General features: G+C 46.2%; 1 protein-coding gene across 3 annotated transcripts in view; it reads right to left on the bottom strand.

The window, feature by feature from the left end:
* SPTBN1 (spectrin beta, non-erythrocytic 1) overlaps positions 1-8939 on the bottom strand; it is a 258319-nt gene extending 249380 nt beyond the window's left edge. Inside the window, exon 1 of one of the 3 annotated variants that reach the window (XM_015421214.1) lies at positions 8597-8939. The gene's annotated coding sequence lies outside the window, so the exon portion shown is untranslated. Of the gene's footprint in view, positions 1-7682; positions 7715-7824; positions 7881-8596 lie in introns of those variants that run through there. The other 2 variants (XM_015421216.1, XM_015421215.1) reach the window with 2 other exon arrangements.
* Positions 8940-9193: the final 254 nt, after the last annotated feature.

Genomic DNA, 9193 nt, shown 5'->3' with positions numbered 1-9193 from the left:
GAAAGAGTGAGGGGAACTTGAGGATCAGGGCTCAGGACCACAGGAAGTTCTTGGAGGAAAATGTTGTTTGGGCACAGAGCCACCGGTAATCTTCTGGTATGAGTTTAATCTGTGTCCAGTTCCCTGCACTCTGGATGGCCCTTAAACATCACAAATTGAATGCTGCATGCAAATTGCAGGACACATTGTAAACACCGTGGAGCAGAGATTGCTCACAAATACACTGTAGCCTACAATTACAACTGCTTCTTGATATATTATACATTGACACTGTTACTTCACTGTGATAAATAAAGAATTTTTATGAAACATTATATAAAGTATATGGACGTTTTGGGATTCTTGGCTAGAGAAAAAGCCTAAAGCTGTAATCTCAGAAATGCGTATCTGGAAGAAAATAAATGTGTTCAAGATTCAGATGGAAGTCTAAGAAACGTTAAATTGTTTAGGTGATGAACAACATACAAAAGTAAGCAAAACAATGCTCCTTTGGACCAGCATTCTAAGAGTGGTCAACCAAATGTTTTTTTTGTAAGCTTACAAGAAGAGCTGTGACCATGTCTTCTAGCAGTAGGATTTCCAACTCTGTGCTGGGAAATTCCTGGGGATTTGTAGATGGAGAGTGAGGTTAGGGGGAATAGGGACCTCAGTAAAGTATAATGCCATAAACTCTACCTGCCAAAGCTGCTGTTTTCTCCAGAAGAACTGATCTCTGTAGTCTGGAGATCAGTTGTAATTCTGGGAGATCTCCAGGCCCCACCTGGAGGTTGGCAATCCTATCTAGTAGTGACCTTAGAGTCCATGTATGAGTAAGTGTCAGACCCAGATTTAAATCTCTGCTGGATTCACAGAAGAAATAATTTCTTCAGCAGCAGCACTTCATCTGTAAAGTAGAAATGACAATGATCCAAGGATATGCTATTGTACAATACAAACAATCACGAGGAAGTGGAACTGATAATTAAATGGTGGTTACCTGCTCTGATGCTACGAGCTTGTTAGCAACAAACACGAAGAAGGTAGATATATGTTCTGTAGATTAAGTAAAACTTAATGCATAGGTTATACCCAGATGTTTATGTTAATGGATGGTCAGCCAGATACCGTCCCAGAAGATCTCGCCAGTTGTTTGGAGGCTGTGGTGGGATGGTTAAAGCAGAGCCATCTGAAACCAAACCCATGAAAGACGGAGGTCCTGTGGCTGGGCCACGGGGGTCCAGGTCGGGGAATTCAGCTTCCCACTCTTTACAGAGTACAGAGCTAGTACCAGCTTCCTCCGTCAGGAGTTTGGGTGTGATTCCAGATGCCTCTTTTTCATTGGAGGCTCAGGTTACAAATACAGCCAGGGCGGCATTTTTCCATCTTCACCAGGCCTGGCAACTGATCCCTTACTTGTCCCCCACTGACCTAGCCACAGCGATCTATGAAACAGTCACCTCGAAATTAGACTACTGTAACTCACTCTATGCAGGGCTGCCCTTGAACTTCCTTTGGAAACTTCAACTGGTCCAGAATGCAGTGGCATGGGTCCTTATTGGGACCCCTTTGAGAGCACATATACAACCTGTGTTCTTCCAACCGTACTGGCTCCAGATTGAATACCGAATCAGGTTCAAGGTTCTGGTACTTACCTTTAAAGCACTAAGTGGTTCGGGACCATCGTATCTATGGGACCGCCTCTCCCTATATACCCCTCAGAGAGCATTACACTCATCTGGTGACAACTCATTGGTAATCCCTGGCCTCAGAGCAGCCCAGCTGCCCTCAACCAGAAACAGGGCCTTTTCAGCTCCGGCCCTAACCTAGTGGAACTCTCTGGCTACTGAAGACCCAGGCCCTGCATGACTTGGCTCAGCTCAGCAGCGCCTGCAAAACTGAGCTGTTCCGCCAGGCACACAGTTGAGGACAGTGATGGTTAGAGGGATCAGCTGGCCTCCCTCTTTCCCCTCCTCCTTCCACTCTGTTTGTTCTATTTCTTTTTATTCTGTTCCTTCTTTTCTTGAATTTACCATCCTCCTCCTTCCTTCCTTTTCCTTCATCTTGCCCTTTTTCTCCAGGGATGTTTTTCCCATTTGTTGTTGGGCTGTGAATCTGTGCTAGCTGCCTCCCCAGTTGCCTACCAATGACAGATTGTTGGGGCACCATCTGATATAGCAGACTGATTACTAGTTCCTAATCTGAAATGTGGATTTTAAATTGTAATGTTGATTTTATTGTATATTTAATTGTTGGAAGTCACCCTGAGCCCTACTTGGCTGGGAAAGGAGTGGGATATGTTGAAATATAATAATAATAACAACAGTAACAATAATGCATTGTATTACAAACAAATCCATTTTAAACCATCTGAATAATGTAACAGAAACCAGCCATTACAAGATCTTTCTCTTAAAACTGCAAGGGTTTGTCTCAAGAATGGGCAGTTCTCTCAGTGGAGGGGGGTAAACAGTGGGGTACCGCAGGGATCAGTACTTGGTCCACTGCTTTTTAACTTGTTCATTAATGATTTGGAGTTGGGAGTAAGCAGTGAAGTGGCTAAATTTGCGGATGATACAAAGTTGTTCAGGGTGGTGAAAACCAGTGAGGATTGTGAGGCACTCCAAAGGGATCTGTCAAAGATGGGCGAGTGGGCGTCAACATGGCAAATGGGGTTCAATGTGGCCAAGTGCAAGGTGATGCACATTGGAGCCAAAAATCCTAAATATAAATACACGTTGATGGGGTCTGAACTGGCAGAGACTGATCAAGAGAGAGATCTTGGAGTTGTAGTAGATAACTCACTGAAAATGTCGAGACAGTGTGTGACTGCAATAAGGAAGGCCAATGCTATGCTGGGGGTGCAGAAAAGAGCAACTCGAATGATAAAAGGGTTGGAACACTTTCCCTATGAGGAACGGTTAAGGCGCTTAGGGCTCTTTAGCTTGGAGAAACGATGACTGAGGGGTGACATGATTGAGTTTTATAAGATTATGCATGGGAAAGAGCAGGTAGAGAAAGAGGTATTTTTCTCCCTTTCTCACAATACAAGAACTCGTGGGCACTCCATGAAATTGCTGAGCGGTCGGGTTAGAACAGATAAAAGGAAGTACTTCTTCACCCAAAGAGTGATTAACACTTGGAATTCACTGCCACAGGAAGTGGTGGCGGCTACAAGCATGGACGGCTTCAAAAGGGAATTAGATAAGCATATGGAGCAGAGGTCCATCAGTGGCTATTAGCCACAAGGTATAGATAGGGACTCTGGGGCAAGTGATGCTCTGTCATCTTGGTGCTTGGGGGGGGTCAACAGTGGGAGGGCTTCTAATGTCCTGGCCCCACTGGTGGACCTCCTGATGGCACTGGTATTTCTGGCCACTGTGGGATACAGAGTGTTGGACTGGATGGGCCTTTGGCCTGATCCAACATTGGCATCTCTTATGTTCTTATGTTCTTATGTCTGACAACACTCCTTTCAAAAATCTGTAAATCTTTCAAATGAATGTACGGCTTCCAAAGCTTGAATTTACAGCTCATTCCTTTTTTATGCTACCAGTAAAAATGGAATTTAAATTTTAATGCGAGTGTATAGGTTTCAGATCTAGAAGTCCCCCCCTCCTCAGTGTGTGCAAGTGTGTGAGAGGAAGGGGGGATATGCAAGCATGCTGGCTCACTCATGGGGCTTCTGCAGGATTTTTCCATAACCCTACTGGACCATTTCCAAACACATCAGCAGGGGAAAGTTACTATTTCTTATGGTTCTCATAAGAAATATCCTGTGGGTAATCTCATCTTGAAATTCTTCTGGTTGAGGAAATCATAGTAAAAAGATCTGCCTCTCAGTAAAAAGTTTACAGACATATATTGCTGAAGCCAGTTATAACCAAGAACTCTTTCCTTTAAATGCACAATTCATTCCTAACTTTGTCTTCAATTTAGAAGCCATTTTACACCACCAACTTAAAAAGGCACTTCGTGAAAACCACTGAAAATAACTCACAACCTGCACTAGAGCAGAAACTGTTAATAATGACTACATTCTGACAGTCGACAATTGCAGAATTAAGCCAGTTCTAGTAATGACTGCAAAACCAAGACCATTCTAGCACAGGAAGTTTCCATTTCAAATATAAAATCAGCCATGAAAACTAACAGTTCCTTTCTTTCAACATCAGCCCCGTCATTTGTACTAATAGCACCCTACCTTATTTATTTATTTATTGAATTTCTACCCCACCCTCCCAGCCAAGGCCTTACAGGGCTGCTGTCCAAATTACAGAGATAGACTAGCAATATGTGTATTGCTTCAAACACCTAAAAGCCTTATATAAATGCCACATGTTATATCACTCTGTGCACAAATGTGTGCCTTTTAAGTGCATACTCTAACAAATCATTCCGTAGAATATGAAGCGTTGTCGTTCTACTGTACGGGCTTACATATTACAAAATCATACAGATAAAGCGTGGTCCATCACATAATAGTGCATGCACAATTCCTCACCTAAACAGCTAGTTCATATAGTCATCAAGTCACAGGCTACATTTGGATGTCAAGATATAAACCAGGGTTTGTTGAAACCACTGCAGTTGGTGCAACAGACTCTCATTTGTCTCCCAGATAGATCCCAGTTTGGCTGTTTCATGCTTCTCTCCCAGCAGAGAGAATATTCTTCCTATACTACTTTCTCCATGGCCAGATGGTTGCAAGGGATGGTGCTTGGTTTCTCAACTCAGATATCTGTGGTTAACAAACCAGCTACAACCCCTTATCTGAAATCTTGGTTTGGTGCCCAGACTGCCCACCAACAAACCCTGGTTTGGTAGACCATGTGCATCTAGACAATGCAACTAACCATGGTTAGATGGAACCGTAGGTTCTAAACTCCAGTTCACTGTGACATCTGAATGCAGCCATGCTCTAGTCCAAGACCACCACCTGTACAAGCTAAGTAGATACGACACCTAATTCCCTGGACTGTTCCTTACCAGGGCTCAGTTAGACATGGATCAGAATGTTTTTTCCTGGACTGCACAACCTTCGCCAACAGTTGAGGAGCTGAATATTTGGATAAAACAAGGTCTTGCATGTATAAAATGAGTATGTCAGGGGAAAATACTCAGTCTAACCTGTACCCTGGCATGTAATTTTTCTGGGCACAAGAAGTTCATCTTAAAATGGTACAGTCCAGGAAGAGCTGCACAGTTTGATTTTGCTGAATGTACAAACCGGGCCATTTTATAAATAAATATAACGATCCATTGTCTGCTTGCTTCTGGTAATTGCTGCTGCTGTCATAGTTTTGTTTCACTCTAGAGGTTTCATGGTACATACAAACGTTCTCGGCTGGGAATTTGCACCTGGTTTCTGCATCAAAATGCTCCTGTCCCCAGTGACACTTCCACTCTGATGCCATTTCTTAAAATAAAATCACAAACAAACTGTGGTCCTGAAGCCATCTTTAAATGTGTGCATTCTATTTTCCCCTCGCAGACATAAATATATGGTTCACCAAAAGAAAGAAAAAATGAAAAAAGAAGATATACCTCAGAGAGACGAATGGTATCATTCAGCCAGCTTTTTCACTCTGTCTCATCAAATTCCCCTCCTTGCTACAGCCTTCACCCCACATGGCTTTTGCCCATACAGGCCCCATGATCCTCAGCATACCCTTTTTGTTGGTCAAAGGAGACATCCTCCTCCCTTTTTCACCAGCTGAAAAGCTGACTCGATCCAACTCAAAACACCTTGGGTTGAAAAACAATGCTTTATACTAATCAATTACCTATACAGAAACCATGATATCTGCACTCAAACACAAAATTAGCCTTTCTGAGTCAGATAAGTATCTAGCACAATGTCCAGTCAAAGGCTCCAAGGAGGACATAATGAGGATAGCTCACATGCAAAGACCACTGTTGTTGTCTCATGTCTGCTATACTGCTACTGAACATGGGAGTTTCTTTTCAGCCAATCATGATAAATAGCCACTGATAGTCACTGATTTCTCTAATCCTTTTAAAAGTAATTTATGCTATGCCTGAATGATTTAAATCTCCGGATATAAAAACCCACGAGAGGTTTCTCTGTTTTTCCATTTCCTGGAACATCTTGTCTATTCATTCAACATTTATAACGCTGAACAATCTTACAATAAAATCACAGGCACTTTAGGAGACCATCTAGATAGAAACTGGATCTCTATCTCATTTATCGTATTTTAAATAATAAAAGTGCAAGTTCTTTTCACATCTGTAAGACTGGGGGATGTAAAGGCCAATCCAATGCACCAGACAAGGCCTATCAGAGGGACAACTGCAGAAATACCTCCAATTTTCATCCAAGGTATGGAAAAGGTTTCTGCGGATCCAGAATGCAGATTTAGCATTTAGGGAAAGTAGATTTGACATGTCTGTGTATCTCACCACTATGCCATTTTTAAATACACAGCAAGCCTATAGACATTTAAAGAATTTAACGCATGGAAGCCAATGGCCTTTGTTATATTAATTAATTTGGTGTTCATTGTAATCCTGTATATTTTCCAAGCCCCTAAAAATGTTAACAAAAGCAATAAAAAAATAAAAGTGTCTGATAAACTAATCTAGCCACTTGGAATTCCTTTAAAATGAAGGAGGGTTGCTTTTTTAAAAAAATACAGATCATATTAATAGGAATAATTATGATCTGTAACTGTCAAACAGAAGATAGTCCAATTGCCTTATCAACTGTACATTTTTTTTTAGAAATGATTTTGAGTTCAACCTATTCCAAGAACAATCTGCATAGTGTATACAATAAATTACACAAAATGTGTTTGCTTGCATAAAGTCATCCATAGTCTGAAGCCTTCATTGTGAAGGGAGAATGGTGAAGAGATAATTTCCTTTTGGGTAAAGGGTAAAAATACCAGAGAGGTGAATTAGCCAGCTGTGCTGTCCTTTCAACAATGGAAAAGCCCTTTCCACAAAACAACCACCAGGTTTAATTTACTAGTCAATTGGCAGGACCATCCATGGCAAGCGAAAGGCACAACATCCTCTGTTCCTTCCCCCATTTACAACAACATTCTGGCTAACACAACCCCTCCCTAACGCTGGTACTTTTTGTAGTATCAGAATAATGTTTCACAGCTGCAGACTGGACTCCATCCGACCGCATTAGAGCTGCAGGACTGCAATCTTATTATCCCCCCCCCCCAACAGAGATCATGGGTGGGGAGAGATATGCAAAAATGCCAAGGGTCCCCACAAAGACACCTGCATGATGCTGACTGCCAGGGGTTGGGGGGGGGGGGGCTACCCAGAAGAGGTTTCCAGTGATAAAGCAGAGGTGGTAAGAGAGGCAAACTGGACCCGATTCCCTGCAGGGTGGGGCTGTGGCCATGCACAGGGGAACTGTGGGATTCATGCGAAATGTATCCGGGAAGGCAAAGAGGGAAGGTTGTCAAAGAGCCACTGCATTGTGCTGCATCATTTTTCCTGGGGCAGAAGGAAAGAGGGATAAAATGGGAGGGGGGGGGATCTTGCTTTTAAAATGGATGAAATAATTTAGGTGCGTCTGATTTCCTCATCCATATTCCTCCTCCCCCAAAGACAGGCACACTTAGGCTTTTGGAAAGAAATTGCTTCCCAAGAGAGAAGACACACACACGCATTCCCCTCAGTGTATACACACGTATCCCCACCCCACCTCAGATACAGACCTACACATCCCATCGGGCTGGCGACGGCGGAGGGACAGGGGGGACAAGTTATTCTTCCAGTGAACACGATTCGCAGAAAGCACGGGGGCCCCCTCCCTCCCTCCCTCTACGTCCCTCGCCCTCCTTTCGCGTCGGCACAAACCTGTTGGAGTCTTATGAGGAGGGGGGAGGGAGAGAAAGATCGGCCGGTCTCCTCCTCCAGACCTTTCGGCGAAGAGAGATGGAGGGCAGCGGAGAGAACGGGAGAGCCACGGCGAGGGCGGGGGCTGAGAGACCAGAGCGAGCGAGCGGCCACGCCTGTTTTGCAACCCCGTGTGGACCGTTCTGGGAAGCAAAACCTTGCCCGAGCCTCCCAGGTCCGGAGGCGCGGGGGCTATTTCTTGGGCTGCCTGATCCACCCATCCCGCCGGCGCCTCCTCCTCCTCTTGCCCCCTCCCTCCCCCGCGCGATTCTCCCAGGACTTGGATCAGCATCTTCGGAACAAAACAAGCCTCCCGTTTCTCAGATCGGGGGCGGAGGGGAGACAGCAAGGCGTAAGCCTCATCCCTCCGCAACATGATGGTGGAAGGAAGGCTTTCACCTGCTGGAGAGCCACCGCGACACTCGAGGGGGAGAGAACCGCCCGATCCCCTGCTCCTCGCCGAGGGGGAGTTCGTGCAGAGACGCTGCAGTACCCTGATCGTCATCCGGCCCCTGCCATGCAGTTGTCTCTCCACCACCCCCACCCCGCCACCTTCCCGCGCAACTCCATCAATCCCATCAATAAATGCATCACCAGCCACCCCTCCCCATCTTCTGCGCCCTCCCCCTCAAGGAGGCAAAGCCCTGTGCAATAAAGCCTCTTTCCCCTCCTCTCCTGACTTTCAGCAGGCTCTTTGCAATCCGCGACAGGGGGTGGGGGTGGAAGCTCCTACCTCTGCTCGCAGGGATTTGGGGAGGGGGGGATCCGATCTCCTTCGCCCTTGTATGCAATGCGGTGCGCTCCCTTTCTCAGCAGTGACGGCGGCGTGGAGGAGGAGGAGGAGGAGGAGGGGTGGGTGGATGGGGGGGTGATGATGCAGCAAGAGCAAAGAGGCAGCCTCGGTGGCCGGAGCGGGCAGAGAAAGGGGGGGGGGGGGGTAAGCGAGAGAGAAAGTGAGAGAAAGCGGCTCAGAGGAGGGCAGCAGCGGATGGAAGTGGAGAAAGGGAGTGGACTCCAGGAATCCGCAGCCAGCCGGCCTGCCCCTTCCAATGCCCGCCTGCACAGCAACAGCTGCACTGATTCAGACAGGGAGCGAAAAAGGGGGCGGAGAGAGAACGCGCGCCCACACAGGGACAGGCGCGCGCGCGTCGCACAGGAGAGGCGCGCGCGCAGGCCGACCCGCGAACGGCGGGAGGGAATCAGGACTCTAAGGCGAGAGGGCCGTCGCGGCCGGCGACCGATCCCCTCTCCCCACCCCCCAGCTCTCTGCATCGGACCGGAGGAACACCCCAAAGCCTTGCCAACCGACAGACTCGGCCTACCAATGGAT

The sequence above is a fragment of the Gekko japonicus genome, unplaced genomic scaffold (genome assembly GCF_001447785.1).
Source record: "Gekko japonicus isolate JY-2015 unplaced genomic scaffold, Gekko_japonicus_V1.1 scaffold261, whole genome shotgun sequence".
Classification (NCBI taxonomy): Eukaryota; Metazoa; Chordata; class Lepidosauria; order Squamata; family Gekkonidae; genus Gekko; species Gekko japonicus.
The sequence above is the reverse complement of the archived record's forward strand: the minus strand, read 5'-3'. Positions and strand labels throughout refer to the sequence as shown.